Source organism: Metopolophium dirhodum, chromosome 5 (assembly GCF_019925205.1).
Source record: "Metopolophium dirhodum isolate CAU chromosome 5, ASM1992520v1, whole genome shotgun sequence".
Taxonomy (NCBI): Eukaryota; Metazoa; Arthropoda; class Insecta; order Hemiptera; family Aphididae; genus Metopolophium; species Metopolophium dirhodum.
Window position 1 is genome coordinate 33,204,887 of NC_083564.1, and position 16,789 is coordinate 33,221,675.

General features: G+C 28.5%; 1 protein-coding gene across 1 annotated transcript in view; it reads right to left on the reverse strand.

Moving 5' to 3' along the window:
• LOC132944538 (transcription factor Sp9) overlaps positions 1–16,789 on the reverse strand; it is a 71,139-nt gene that overhangs the window by 46,156 nt on the left and 8,194 nt on the right. The gene's annotated exons all lie outside the window — the stretch shown is intronic.

The window sequence follows — 16,789 nt, forward strand, 5'->3', positions numbered from 1 at the left end:
GTTTATAAAAGGTCAATTGGTTAATTGCTTACACGTATTAATTACATTTCAAGTGACAGGTGCAACAGTGGTACAAAAAAAAGTAAGAGAAAAAACGACGAACGTAAATTGTATTTATTCATAAAAAAAACTATAGTCGCTTTTCGTGAGAATATCGGTTTGATGATGTCCAATCGTTATTATATTTTTTTTTTTCACTGGATTCGAAAACGATTATTTATTAGTTTTGATTATATCTGCGGTCCGGTTTAACTGCGTCTATCTATAATACAGTATATGTATATATCCTATATGAACGTATACGGAACAATGTCTTGTACACGATCGTCATGTAAAAAAAAAAATAATACTAAAAAACACAGAACGACTGCAAGTAAATATATTTTATATTATTATATTCTCAATAGGTACAATAATAATATAATATATTGTGTGTGTGTGTGTATATATATAAACACCGCATGTGATGGTCTATCGCGGCGTACCTCCTACCTATACACCTATCGCCGCAGCGACCGAGCGGGGATGATGCGGTGATGATGACGGTGATGATGACGATGATGACGACGATGGCAAATACAGCACGGATTCGTCGGGTTGACGTTTAAATTGCCGGTTTCGATTAAATTACTATGCTAAACGCCGCCGCAGCAGCAGCAGCAACAGCAGCACAAGCAGCAGTGTGGTACGCGCTCTGTTTAATAATAATAATATATAAACGGAATAAAATACGCGTGTATACCTGTATATACATATACACACGGTGGCGTGGCAGATTCTTCGAGACCTGTCCCCGCGCGCCCTCCCGGTCCGACCACTCGCCAACCAAAGCCGTCGCGCGGAGGCCTAGAAAAAACACACACACCGCTAAAAACAAAACCCCCGCGCCGCGAAAGTAGTAATTTATCGGTGGAGATAATTTTAATTGTATACCGCAGCTGGCGTTCGAAATTACAATGTATAATATAATAATATAATATAATAAACCGCGCGCGCGCGCGCGCGTGTGTGTGCGTTAAATGCTGTACATTCGAGCCCGTCAGGCATTGTAATCTTTTGGTAGCCACTGTGCGCGCGGCGAGTCGCCTTATTCCGTGGATTTATGGCCGATGCTAAACGCTCGCGCGCGCGCGCGCCGCTCACCACGATCGGCCGCCCGCGATAACCCGGTAATTTCTGATTGATGGGCGTCGATTACCGGATTACTGGACTGTCATCGGCGTGTCGGAAACGCAGTATAATTGACCGGTACGTACACGGTATTTTTTTTATAGTATATAGGTACCCACCTCTATTTATATCGTACTACAAGTATATAAACCTATATTGTGTATATGTTATTATAATATATAGTCGGTATATAATGTGGGACGTACCTACGTATATATATTATATCAATAATGTTTTTTTAAGTATATTATAATATAGGTATATAAATATATGTTATATAACTTAAGGTTATTTTTTATTCGCGTCACAGCCGACCAATATACAGAGAGCGGCATAAGTCGGTTCCTGCTGTCTTGTCATCGAAAAACTGATTATTATTATTAAATCGAGGAACCGACTTTTGCTACACTCTGTATATCTCAATATGTACCTATAGGTACAATCGCATCGTCCTGCTGTGATTATCAGTGAAACGATGCATCCTCGTGAAATGCGTGTTCTGCAGCCGATATATATAGTTATGAAATTCATCCGGATTACGAAATACTGAGCAAACACGCAAATGGACTTATACAATTGACGAAATTCACAAATTACATTTTGTTTGTACGTTCTATAACATGTTATTAACATAATTCGTAATCTGCAAGATAGCTTCTTACGAATGTAGGTATTACAATTTACAATATATATCATCGATTCAGTCTTGTTATTGATTAATGATTTAATAATATATTAATAATAGTACTAGTTGATCCCGTTCACTCCGTTGCCCTTAAAATATGACAACTCTTAGAAAAATTATGATTGTACAATTCATTTTGGGCGTAACTCACTGCAGTAAGTGCAACTCAGCCACCTTTGTAGGCAATGTGCGAAAATTCGATTCGATGCAAGCTTGTATCTGATCTACCCGATGATCTAATAAAATAATAATACTAATTTCTACTAATTATTTCTCCTATAACCAATAATACGAACCATTTATAAAAAAAAAATGTCCATCGTAAATCTAAAAATCTCTGTTTGAGCACCTCCCCGAGTTGGACCTACCGGATCCTATTGTGAATCTAAATCATCCCGGAAACCACTCAAACAAAGCACAACCCATTTCATCAAAATCGGTCCAGCTGTTTAGGAATGCATAAAGGACAGACTACAGACAAATATTCATTTTATATATATATATATATATTGATTATAATCAATGCTTCCAAACGTTTTAATAACGTTATGATTATAATGTTATATTTGACATAAAACGATTGAAATTTGTAAACGTTATTATAACGGAAAGCGATAATAAAGAAAAATTAAATACAGCTAAACAAAACATAACGATTGACGATTAACAAGGTATATTATATATCATTAAACGAAAAATAACGCAAAACGAAATATTTTTAAATTTATTTATTTAATAGGTTTATTGGTTTTGTAGAAACATTTATTTCACGCAATCAATCTAAGAATCTAAGAATTGATTATATTATATTCCGTATCTAGGCCATTAACTACCTGCTTTAGTTATTATTTTTTAATTTAATAGGTATTAACATTATTTTAAATAAGGATAAACGCAAAACGTGTACAACGTTTTAGCTCTAAATAACGATAAATGCAAAGCTTGAATAACGTTTTAATTCTAAATAACAATAAATGAAAAAATTGTGTAACGTTTTAATTGAAAATAACATAAAACGGAATTTTTTTTAAATGCAATCACAGATTATAACTATAGCTAAATTGTTAACATATATTGTGGAGGATATATTATGGTTTTAGATATTTTGAATAGTAAGGATGTTTGTCATATTTCTACCATAACAAGTAAACAATTATTTTAAATTAAGTATTTATTATTAGTTTTTTATTACGTATAACGGACTTAAATGTACACAACTTTGTCATTTACGAATATGATAACCTTCTATTTTAAAAATATTTTCGAATTCCTCGTGATTAAACATTAATGCTCTTGAGTTACGGAACCCGTTAATATTAAAAACCTGGACGGATTTCACAATCAGTCAAACATATACCTTAAGTTATACACTTATACTTTAAGTTTTGCCTCATAAACCTGAAAAATATTTATGTATCTTGTGTATATAGTTGAATATATAGACATGCATTAAGCAACGGGCGATCAGTGAACTCGTCGAATGGTTGTTTAGTACAAAAATATAAATATAGTGTAGTGTCCACTGACCAATGATGTCTTCTACTATCGTGGCTATAGCCTATATATTATATATTTATATATTTCAAAACCAAGCAGTTATGTGGTGTATGGCGTGCAGTATCAAATCGAATAATTCCGAATGACAGGTAAGGTATACCAAGCGTATAGAATATATTATATTATATTGTGGCTTACGTAAAAATATACGTTAACAGTATATACAAACACGCAAGACCCATATAATAATCGTTTATCATTTTCGCATCATTAATCCGTTTCGCCGTCATCGTATAACGTAGGTCGTTATTCTATATTATATATATATTAACTACTTTTAAACCTCTCCGCGCAACAGAAATACGTCACGCTGGGGGGAGGAGGGGCTGGAAAAAAACGTTTTAAGCGAGTCTTGACAAATTATTATCATCCACTCAACTACCGGAGTTTTGGATTAATGATTTTACGAGCGCGGGACGAAGCAAAAATATTGTTTTGTTTGGGTTCGTGCGCCAGACAGGTACCTATATATGAAGCTAATCGATGTTTAACGAGTTCATCAAGGGATTCGACATTAGGTATACACGGTGTACATTTTTTTTAAAAGAACCGTATAAATTGTGTTGAAGCACAATAATTAGGTCAGGTAAAATTGCCCATTCTATTAATCACCCCCCCCCCCCCCCAAAAAAAAAAAAATCATGATTCTAACGACCCTATAGAAAAAGTTATACAATTATAAACGCTTTTAATACTATATTTATAAAGCGAATACTTATAACTTTGTGCAGCCTACAAAAAGAAGATACTCTTTACTCTTTAGAAACTTTGAATTACGTTACATAAATTAATGAAATTAATTTCAAAAGTAACTTAAATTTTTAGCACCATTTAATAAATGCATTTCTGTGAGACAATATTCTAATGACTTAATAGATATTTAAATATAGAATATAAGTAATAAGAGGTTATTTAACGGGAAACAAGCAGTACTTGAATATTAATTCAATGCTTTGGTACAAACATATTTAATTTTTCTGATATTATATTCTGTTCATATAAATACTAGTTAATGTCTACAATATAATTAAATTTAAACTTTTAGAGAATTTAATTAATTTTTTCTATTTTTGTCTCAATAACTAATAAATAATAATGAATTATTTATCAATATATGAAATAATAAATTTAAAAATAATTATATTTTTTTTAAGTGGATATGAAATTACATTTTATATTATTTTTGTAAATAATTCAAAAAACCACTCTATTATAAATTAAAAAAAAAAAAATAGTGAACAATAATTGTAGTATAATTTTTATTTTTGTACGTTCTTATGTTTTTACAAGGACATTTTTATTATTTTGTCCATTTACTTTTTAAGTCAAGTTACAGTGAAAATAATGGTATATTTGATTAAAACCTGATACATACAAAATTTAACAGATAGATACCTACAGGGTTTGTATATGCATATGCGGTTCGGCTACAATGTAGACTCTACATTTTAACCTTTCGAGTGCATAACCTATAATTATCGTTATCACGCGGACATGCATTTAAAAAGAAGATCCTTTATTACAACAGTAAAAAAAACACTTGTTTATTTTGAAATTGTTAAAGAAATAAAAACAATTTAAATAACTATCTATATTTAGAATATAAATAAATTAAAAAATAACCACAGAAAAAAAAATTTTTCATGAACTTCTCTATCGGTAAAAACTAAAAAGTCTACGATTAGAAAAAAACTAAATATTATAGAACTGCTTCTAATTTAACTACGCAATTTATTTTCTGAATAAATATATTGTTATTTACACATTTTACATTCAATTTTTCTAACAAATAATACAAGCTACCTTTTTACGAGAACCCGAGTTATATAAAGTTAGTTATACATAGTAGTATAATATTATATTGTAGATAAATTCAAAAGAATTTTTTTTTTCAATAAGGTTGTTAGCAGAATAGTATTCGTGTGGCCTAAAGCCTTCTTGTAACTCCTAATGATCTTTTCTCGTTTTTTTTATGAACATACGCAATTAAGATGACGGAAAATGTATTAATTTTTTTGAAATTTGAATAATGGTGCAATAATAACACTAAAAACTATTCAGGTCACTTACCTATAAACTAAAATAAAAACAAATATTTTATATTACATAATATTATATTATAGGAAGTATCATATTACATTAACAAAACTTTATTACACAGAGACAATCAATCTTATTAAAAAAAATAGCACCATCATACTCATGATAAAATAAAAAAAAACAGATAAATATAATTTATTAGGTACTCGTTTACTCTGTGATTTATATCTATTTTTAATGACTGATTTTAGGTACCTACGTCCATAATTATTGTATTGAAAGTTCATAAAATATGGTTTATTTCCGTTTTCCATAACGTTTATTAGAAAAAAACAAAGCAATCAATCAAAGCCATGTTTGATATCAAATAAATGAAATAAAATAATAATAAACCGGCAAATAGCCGCACTTCAAAACAGATGACATCAATCAACATTAACCCATTACATTCCAACCCTTCGATTTCCCATTATGTTTTTTACCTTAGGCCATCAGTCACCAAACACTCGTAAATGACAACACCTTTTGAAACGCCAGTATTATTGTGTATGCTTATTTTTTCGAGGGGATAATTTATCATATAACTCTGGATTAAATGGCGTGATTAAAAAAAAAATGTATATTTATATATTATATTGAATTTTTTTTAACTGTAGCTTATCTTCACGATTTAAAAACTTCAAGTACATTTTCCATTATTTTTTCCACTGCTGTTAGATATAATTATATAAATATATAATTTTAATATGGGTGATAACGCATACATTCATTGATATATAGGTATATATAGGTTCCTGAAATACTGTATTAATTTCTTCAAGCGACGCATTGTTTATCCAAGATACTCCGATTCTGATAAACATATAATATAATAATATATATAAGTTCACTGTCCGACCACGAACATAATATTCTCCAGTACCAAAAGAGTTTAAAGCGGTTTTTTATTCCCAGAAACTCCACCCACATGTATTATATTCGATACGACACCGGAATCAACGTAAAACCTTTATTAAGATCGTATCCAACAAACATTGTTGTATTCGTTGGCCGTTGCTCAATTTACGTTTCTTTTAATTAAATGTTTTTTTTCTCATTTATTATTATTACTATTATTATTATCCAATTATGATCTCACAACTTGTTTTTATACTCGTGAGGTAAGACTACGAAGTATACATAAACACTGTTCAGTGCTCATATAATATTATAGGTACGTATACACTATACGACATGAAAGCTTATTAGTGTGATAAATCTTCTACTATACATTTAATACTATATATTTTACTTAAATAGATACATAATAGTGACACAAAATATAATTCTGCCTAATATTTATAAAAAACAAAAAAAAATTGTATGTAACTTTTGATAGATAAATACTAAAAAACAAGTATTTCTTAAAAAAATAAAAATATTTACTGTATATTATTGCTGTATAACTAGCATATATATAGGTACACCATTTCAACCACTATATGGTTTTAAAGTATATTTCAAAAACTCTGTGACCATTATAAAGTCTGTGATAAAATATTTTTCTACACTATATATATATACATATTTATAATGTATATGATCAAATACAAAAAATAAGTCTCCTCTCTCTTCTCACGGCCAAAGATTGGGTGAACATTTTCTGTGGCCGCGTACAACCTATAATTATCTGACGGAGCACGTCTACATGAAGAAAACTATATAATATATTAATATATATATATATATATATATGTGTGTGTGTGTGTGTTTGTGTGTGTACTGTGTATAATGTATTATACATGTACCTTCATGTATATATATTCTGGGTCTTAGTTCATAGCGAAACAATTAGCAGTACGGGTTTAATTTTAAAATAATAATAAAAAAAATAATCATATAAATAATCATATAAATCTCGTTACCTTTGTGAACTATTATTATAACACGCTAAGAAATAAATGTTAAAACCCATAAATTATTAACACCATCAGTGAGTTCCTAATAATTAATTTTGGAGACAGTAAAAAAAAATAATAATAAAAAAGGATAACTTTAAAATCTGTATTGAACCCATTTATCAATGAAGACATTGACAGTATAGTAAGACAAACATGTATAATATCTTAAATTCAACTCAATAAATAATAATTAAAAGTCAAAAGAAAAAAAATAAACAGACAAGCTTACAAATTTAAGACAATAGCTCATAAAAGATCATCAGTCGTTATAGCAACTAGTTTTTTTCCTTGACAAATTTTGTTGTCTGATATTTTTGATTTACAATATAGGTTTTCACAAAAACGGTTTTTACCCATCGCCTAAAGCATGGAATTATGATAATAAAACACATTGCCAGTGAATAATAAAATAAACCATGTTTAGATTCTTGTCTGGAGTAATATTTGCTTCGGGTGAATCACCCAGATTGTTAACTCTTTCAGCGCGAAGTTTAAACCGAATTTTTCTAAAATATCCTAGTCAATTACATTCTTTCATTTTTCATTTATCGAAAAAAAATCTTAAATGGGTACTCTAAATCGAAGCGTTTCTCCAAGATAAAAACCGAAAATTTTAATAGAGAAATAATTTAATAAGCAATAAGTCTGGTTATTGTTACATATTTGCTTATTTATTTTGCACAATCACAAAAACAGCAGCGTAAGAAAGAGATACGTTTTATGTTAAAACAAAACTTTAGATTCGTGTAATTTTTTTTTGAACATAAGTGCGTATTTTGAGTTTTATATTTTTAAGGTATATTTCTCATTTTTTAAACTTTTTGTTGTATATTGCATGAAATTTAATATAATAGATATACCTATTCTTAATCCATGTTTATTTGTTTTATACCAATTAAAATTAAATAACATAAATTGTCAAAACGGAGATTAATATTTCTATATTTGTATTATATTAAATAGGTATTTATGTTAACATGCCTTCATATATAGTGGTAATATGTGTGCAATTGCAGCAAGACTAGATTTTACAGACTCACGCATTACTGAATCATTTACAAAAATTGTTAAAAATTAATTTTAAGTGCATATTTTTGAGTTGTGCAGTGCATATAAATGCTTGCAAATTTTGTAATTTTATTGAGCTATATAAGATGCACTGTTATTAAGTGCGGCCTCGTTCTGCCCTATATGAGTCATAAAATATTAACATAACGTTATTCTTATTTCATAGATATACATAATACTATTGAAACTACATAGGTATACATACATTGATTTTAGACATGCATCGTGTATAATACTGTATACCACATGACAGCCGTCAAGAATAAGAGGTATAATAGGTATATTATACCTAACAAATAATTTGAGCTCCATATTTTAGATCACATGAAAAATATTTCGAGGGACTAAAGAAAAATTGAGCTTGAGTTGATGGGAACAGGTTATCCTCGACCCCTTCAAGGTCAACGGATGTAAAAAGAGAAGAAAATATATCTGAAAACAAACATGCAACACGAAGGTAATTACGATATCTTGTTTCAATTATTTTTTTTTAACAGATTAGATTAATTTGTATTTTTTTATTCATTTTTTGAATAAACCATTAGATGTTAAGAAAGACCTTGTATATAAGTTATTTAAAAAGATTGATATTATTAAAAAAATTTGGATATCGTGTAAGCCAAAGCGAAGGATAATAATTGCTGTCATTTATGTTTTTATATTCTTTTTACAATTTTTGTTTACAATAGCACATGTGATATTATGAAGCTATTTAAAACTACTCTGTATAATACACATCACACACATTAAACACACGATACGCGCGTACATCACACGCGAATGCTACTGTGTCTTAACGTCTTGTTATGTGCTTATATTGTGGATGATTTTTTTATTATTATTATTAACTATATAGGGTATAAATACCTATTATTACACTCAGAACTAAAATTAATAATACTATATGCTACGAATTTTTTATAAAGCTCGCAACGTAATCTATTTGGTTATTTGTGAATTATACAATATAGTTGAATGGTGATGCGACGGTCGTTGACGTAAATGATCTCCAAAGTCCGGAACACATTTTATGTCGGCAAAGAGTCGTAATGTTTTCGCTTAAATTACTACAAAAAAAAGTCCCTCGCCCCAACAAGTATTAAGTAAATATAATAACACTAAAATGCGTTCTGGTTTATTTCACACCGTTTAACATGGCGGAAGAGCATTTTCGAGGGTTCATATAAAATCTTTAAAAATATATATACTTGGGGATAAAAAATGTGACTTCTTCTGTTTAATGCATTTACAGAGTTTCATAAAATGTAATGTTGAAGTAATAAAAACGCTCTCCATGTATAATACACAAAGCTTTATATCAACGCCCAAAAATATATTATTATGGCATGTATATAATATGGTGTGTAATAATATGTGTATATATACATGGAAAATGTAAGCTTTTTTTAATTAAAAAATGTAAATGCTTATATATTGATGAAATAAAAAAAAATTTTCATTTAATTATTTGTAATAAACACGCGGAAATCAGCAATCGAAAAACTATAGTTTTTATTACATTTTCTCGTACTTCTCCGTCCAAGGCCGAAATTAAAAGGATTATTACAATTATTTCTGTTACACGAATTCATTAAGTTTTTTTCATGTTCATAACCATTATATTGCACTTTTATAATTGCATATTTGGTTATGTTCCAGCATTACGGTAAAATTGTATATTATATTTCGTGTAATTCATTTCCATACAATTATTTGCATACGACGATATACCGTTAAGGCGTTAACACACACTAAAACAAATATTTTAGTTAATTACATTTCATATTCACGAGGTAAACAAATTAATCAAGAGGTGGTAAAACTACTATGTATAAATATATATATATATGTACAGTACCACACATACATTCTTAAAATATAGTTTAAAAGTATTGCCTTATTAAATTCGATTAATGAAGCTATATATATTATATTATATTATTAGATACAACGATAGACCAAAAATGTGTTAGACGAAAATCATCTAAAATTAAACTCAAAACCGTTGGATGATTAGATCGACGCACGTATATATTAAAATATACAAATTGATCTTTTTTTTTTCGAAAAAGGAAATAATTTTCGTTGCATAATGGTTCTAGTTATTAAGTAAGCAATTGAGGGAACATACGCGCGCGGTTATGCGGTCTAGACAATTTAATATGGCCGCCGCCGTATCATGGACACTCTAACCGTGATGTTCGTGTAATAATAATTAAAGACGGTAGATTAGACTTTTTAAACGAGAAAAAATCGATTTGCTGTTAATTTAAATTTGTAATGAAATATTTCATACGCACACGCTTCGCGTATATAGTCATATAATACGCGCGTGTATACTTTTTTTATCGGTATTATTATTATTATTTTTTTTCAAATTAGATTCGACGTTAATATTGAACACAAAATTCAAATATTATTTAAAACATGTAGGTACGTAATATGTATGCGTAAAAGAATAATTATACCGCGACTTTAGGTATACCTATATTAGTATATACATTATTATAATACATAAATAATATCAGGTATATTACCTATATGTATATTATAAGCTTAAAATGAGATATACGAAATTAATGACGGGCTACAAAATACAATATTAATCTATGACACAATAATATGTGTACGTATTGCAAGCGCATAAAATGTGCACTATATAATAGGTAAAATATTATATTATACGCGTACACGATCAATACACTTGATTTTCAGTATTCCTCGTATTGTATATACATAGAATGTGTATATATATATAAAAGCAGTACTCGCCGAGAGCGGGGGAATTCGGTTGGTCCGGTCGTGAAGTGTGTGTGTGCGGCGCAGGAGGACAACGGTTGTCCTGGTAGGTTTGTTATGTGTGCACTGTGAAAGGGCGTGGGTGGTGTGGAGAGACAGAGTGGGTTAAAATGTTGTGAGTTTCAATGGTCCATTAGGGGGATATAAAGTTGTGTGTGTGTGCGGGAAAAACGGTTGACCTCCGGATGTTATTATCAGCAAAAGCTCTCTTGGGAAAAGTGCCGAGTCTTTCCTGCGTTACAGAAACGCCGGTCGCCGTTTAATACATCCGGCACTCCTTATTTTTCTTATATACTTTTATTTTTTTTTCTTTCTTTCCGTTGCCTTTGTCCGGCTGCTGCAGGGGTCGGAATAAGTCACTTTAATTTTGCAAACGTTGTAAATTGCGTAAATCAAATGATATCAAATACTCTCCGGTGTATAAACGTATATAACAACATATTATTATACAACAACGCGTTCCATTATATAAACACGTCGTGAATACTCGGAGTAATTATTTCCATATAAAGTAAACATATTTACGGCGTTTATGCTTAGTAAGTGTAAGATGCAGCTTTCTTACTTAGTATACTTCTAATTTTTTTTTTTGTTACCTACGGCGTTTTTAAAAAACGATAGTTGAGTAAGTTTATAGCCTATTCGATGTATAATTTCAGAAGTATTTTTGATACAAACATTGTGTAAAACTGATAAACCAATCAGATGCAGTATCTAACTCATTACATCTATACTTGCATTTAAATACATACATCTATATTTTAAGTTGAAAATTCCCATCCTTTTTACAGGAATTCCTACAGTTTTTAAAATTATTTTATGTTCAAATTTGAACGAAATTACATATTAAATAACCAAGAAAAACGATTTTAGTCAAATCCAGGAAAAAAAACCCAAGGGAAAAATACCAAAGTGTTAATATATACTGAGAATTAGCACCATCACAATAAATTATAATATATAATATACAATTTATATGCTGTGTTATCAATATTATGAAAATTATAAATAAATTAAGTATACATTCAAATATTATACAATTAACTATATATTTATTTTATCCAATTTCAAAGCGGGCAAGTTAGTCACATTTTTCAACTAGTTAAAGTTAAGTTACTTTAATATAAAAAGTAACTTAGTTAGAATATAAGTAAGTTTCTAAAATTTACCAAATTGTTAACTTAGTTCGATAGAAGTTAGTTTTTTTTTTAGTTTAAAATATAAATTTAAAAAAAAACATTTTTTCAAATATAATGCATTATATAATTTAATTTTCTTTTTTTAATATTATTGAATAATAACAATACAAATATTATTGTTATTAAGTAACAGTAATAGAATAAAGGAAAAATATATATCTCAAAAATTTTGATTATATTATAATTTTGATTTTTTTTTCGTATACCTTTTAGTCATTTTGTTGTAATTTTATAATATTAATTCAACGTATCAGCTACCGTATTAATAATAAGTAATAACAATATAAATATAATATAAAATATCCACACCGACAAACCGTTTCCGCTCAGAATCGTTTTTCGTATACAATGATATTATATCATTGAATTCAAATTTAATACCATCCATTATACAGTGACCCACTTGTAACCTACTGTACACCAGAGCGACATCCACTTACCCACCATTTTTAGTTTTAAGCTCAATTACGTTGTTTATCAGCATTGGAACAAGGCCTTGATATTATAGTATTATGTTATGAAGTTTGTCAGTTTTGGATACATTGCACTTATACTAGGTATTTTACATGTCTCATAAATATACCTAACCTACTAGCTGACTCACTATTTAGTTTAGAAAAACCTATCTAAAATGAATCAGTTTAAATTCATGGATATACAATTTATGTAATGATATATATATACTTACCTACCTGCTGGTACGAAGAACAATACTAAATATAATAACGAACTTAATTATGATATATATGAAATATAATTATCTTATATAATTTAATATACTAAAATTGTAACTTATAACTTATCTAGTTGGATTTAATTTATTTTCTAGGGAAGAAGAGTGTTTAAAAAAAAAAAAATTACATTTAGGTATATAGTGATTATCGACACAACAATAATTATTGCGTTGTTGTATTTACACGGTAATATTTCTAGCGTTATTAAAATTAACACAATATTATAAAAGACTGATGGATGAGAAACGACATTGATATGTTTTTACGCATATTTCAATTACTTTTAACAATAAATGTTCCAAATTTAAATATTTTATGTACCTAAAGTCCTAAATATGATCAAATTAACCAACTATACGATTCTTAATTGTGTTTAAAAAAAAAAATTATCTCCATAAAGTATAAAGACCTCGTATTACAAATACTTGCACAGTGACCGAATACCTACCTATAATGTTCTATGTAAGTTCATACATATTTTTACAACTACACAATATTATATTCAATATATAAATAACACTATTCGGTAGTAGTAATTCAGTAAGCGATCTACCTACCAAAATATGGAGTAAAACTATAATATTATATAACCTTTAATTACTTATAATTTTCAGTATATTTCTTCAAGAAAAAAATAAACAACGTAATAATTATTGCAAACGTCTAAAAATATGTTATTAATTTGAAAATTAGCTTATTAAAAAACAATTTGTATTGAATAATTTAATGAAAATAATCATTTTATTACTACATATTATACTATACACGTGACATTCATTTGTTTATCAATACTCAATAGGTTACTCAACTGATTTTGTTTTAAGTCGATTCCAACTTGCCTGCAGTATACAAACAATTATCATTACAAATACCATTTGTTTTTGAGATAAATTCAATATTTTTTAAACATGTTAGTAAATAATTAAAAGTAATAAATTAGAAACGTATCGGGATGTGTTTTTTTCTTGACTTCTGCAAGAATCCAAATCTAAAACTATTTAGTTCTTACAATATTATACTGTATTCTTACGACAGCGTCCTTTGTAGCAAAAACACCGCTTTTATGGTATTACGAACCATATAAATCTTTCCGCTGCCAAATTTATGGCTTGAAGTGGAAACGCAATTCAGTTTCATTGTCTACCTTTCTAATTTGAAATAGTATTGAAAAGAACTGGCGGTATCATACTCCACATAATATTGTTTTCATACTTTATTACGTTGTGTACATAAATCTTTAATCTCCATTACAAAGATAAAAAATGTGTAAACGATAAATGTCTAGAAACTCTAATATTATATTATTGTAGTAACTTGTGTACACGCTATAAAATAAAATATGTTTTAACACTCTCCACTTTATAAAATTATTAAATGAACGAATAAGTGTCTATCGTATAAGTAGTAATTATATAATATACATTTAAACATTTTTTACAGCCATTAACCATTAATAACATTAATTCGCGTTTTGATAAGATTTTAATAAACTCTTATCGCGTATATTATCACAAGGTTATTTTATCTTCAATAATCTTGTCCTAATTATCCTTATATCTCTCTAAACATTTATAATTTATTAATTTATATACAATCAAAATATATCCTGAATATAATATACCTACGTTATTTTAATTTATCATAGCTAACTTTAAACTTAGCTTTTTGGTTAATTCAGACAGTATGAAAATGAAACATTTCTAATTATTTGAATTACCTATTAAAATTTTTATATTATCGCTATAATGTAGATATGAAAAAATGTTTCAAGTTAAATTGAAATAGGTACTTACTGAATTTGATCAATTATGAAATATATAATATTCAAAGCGTATTTGTCCTAAAATGTAATATATAATGGAGTAATTTTTTTTTTTTTTGGGGTAACCCGCGGCAACTTTGGCCATTGGGTGTGACATAATGGAGTAATATATATACAATATACATACATATTTTAAAACTGAATATAATATGATTTATAAATGTTGTCAATATCTGATTGTCGGTATTTTATATAAACTCGAATTGACAATAAACTTGTATTATAATTTATAACTATAGTTTGAATTGCATGCACACATAGTGATTTTATTACGTGTCCAATATTCATACCTTCGTATTGTTAATGTGTACCAGACTAGATTATTGTTTCCTTTATATATAAATATTTAATGCACAGGAGCGCTAGCGTTATCTGCGTAATCGCGAATAAATATTAAATAATATGAGATTTTATTTAATGAAATTTAAAAAAAAAAATGTTTATGTAGAAGAACCTTCGAAATCAAAAATAGCCAACAAGTAATGTGATTATATAAGCAGCATTATTTATAGTTAAAATAGATTATCTATACTAAAGCGCTGATAGTTTAAACAACATTTTCGCTAAGGGAAAATTGAAATTAATTTATACAATAAATTATACCTACTGAAGTTAGACATATTTTTATGTTGTGTGGATTGGCATTCTCGAAACCAGACTATAGTATTTTATTTTTTTCATGACTTTACACCTGTTACAATACGTTATTACGTTTTTTTTTTGACAAGCCGCTCACACAAATTAGACCGGCCTTCTGTAGCGGTAGAGGCGATCTTTTTTTCATTTTTAATTTCGTTGGTTACCTGTGCGCTTACCCATCCAGCGGCGCCAGTCGGCGCCCCTTTTAGAACTAATAAAACAAAACAGAATAAAAAAAACGTAATAAAAATATAAAAGACATTTCGCGGTCGATGTTATACACACGTGTGTGTATGTGCGTGTGAGTGCGAGTCGGCCGAACGCCTTTATGTGTATTTCACCGACCCGACTGCCCCTTTTAAAACGCTAAACAATATAGCATTGCGTTATTTATATGACGGTTTTCCGGGGTAGAATACTCTTACTCTTTAATTGAAACATATTTTAATTAAACCGCCTTTTTGTCGGAAAAATAAACTGTTTTTTTTTTTTTGCTTTACCGTATACATCTTATAATATTAATTATTATTATATTATGTAGGTATACCGACTTTTAATTGGATATTGCACAATACAAGTGTTTGTAAATCGTATTCGGCTCATTTGATATAGGCACACACTACACATACATAATATATGGTTACAAATTATGATTATTGTAAATTTATCCGTTTATAAAAATGTATTCATACGCTTATAATATAAACGAAATTGTTTTCATTTAATAATGTGCAATAAATCTATATATTACAGTAATTTGTACAATATTCGATTATAGGTTCTGCAGGCATATTGCAGGTAAATCGTAGACGTTTATAACATGTCGCGTTTGTGTGATATATTATATGTGTAGTGTGCATAATATATGCGTGGCATATAATATATAAGTAGAAATTACCATTTATACAATATATCTTCATTAAAGTCGGTGTCATAAAATAAAATAATTAATAAACATATTGTATATTTTTATAGCGATATGAAAAAAAAAACTACAACCTTGACGCACTCGATTGTTGTAAAATATGTATTATAATATTATACCTATATATAAATACATTCAACTTGCTCAAAACACTGCAGCAGCAGACCCACGTAGATGACGCATAAAATAATAATAATATATACAATGTACG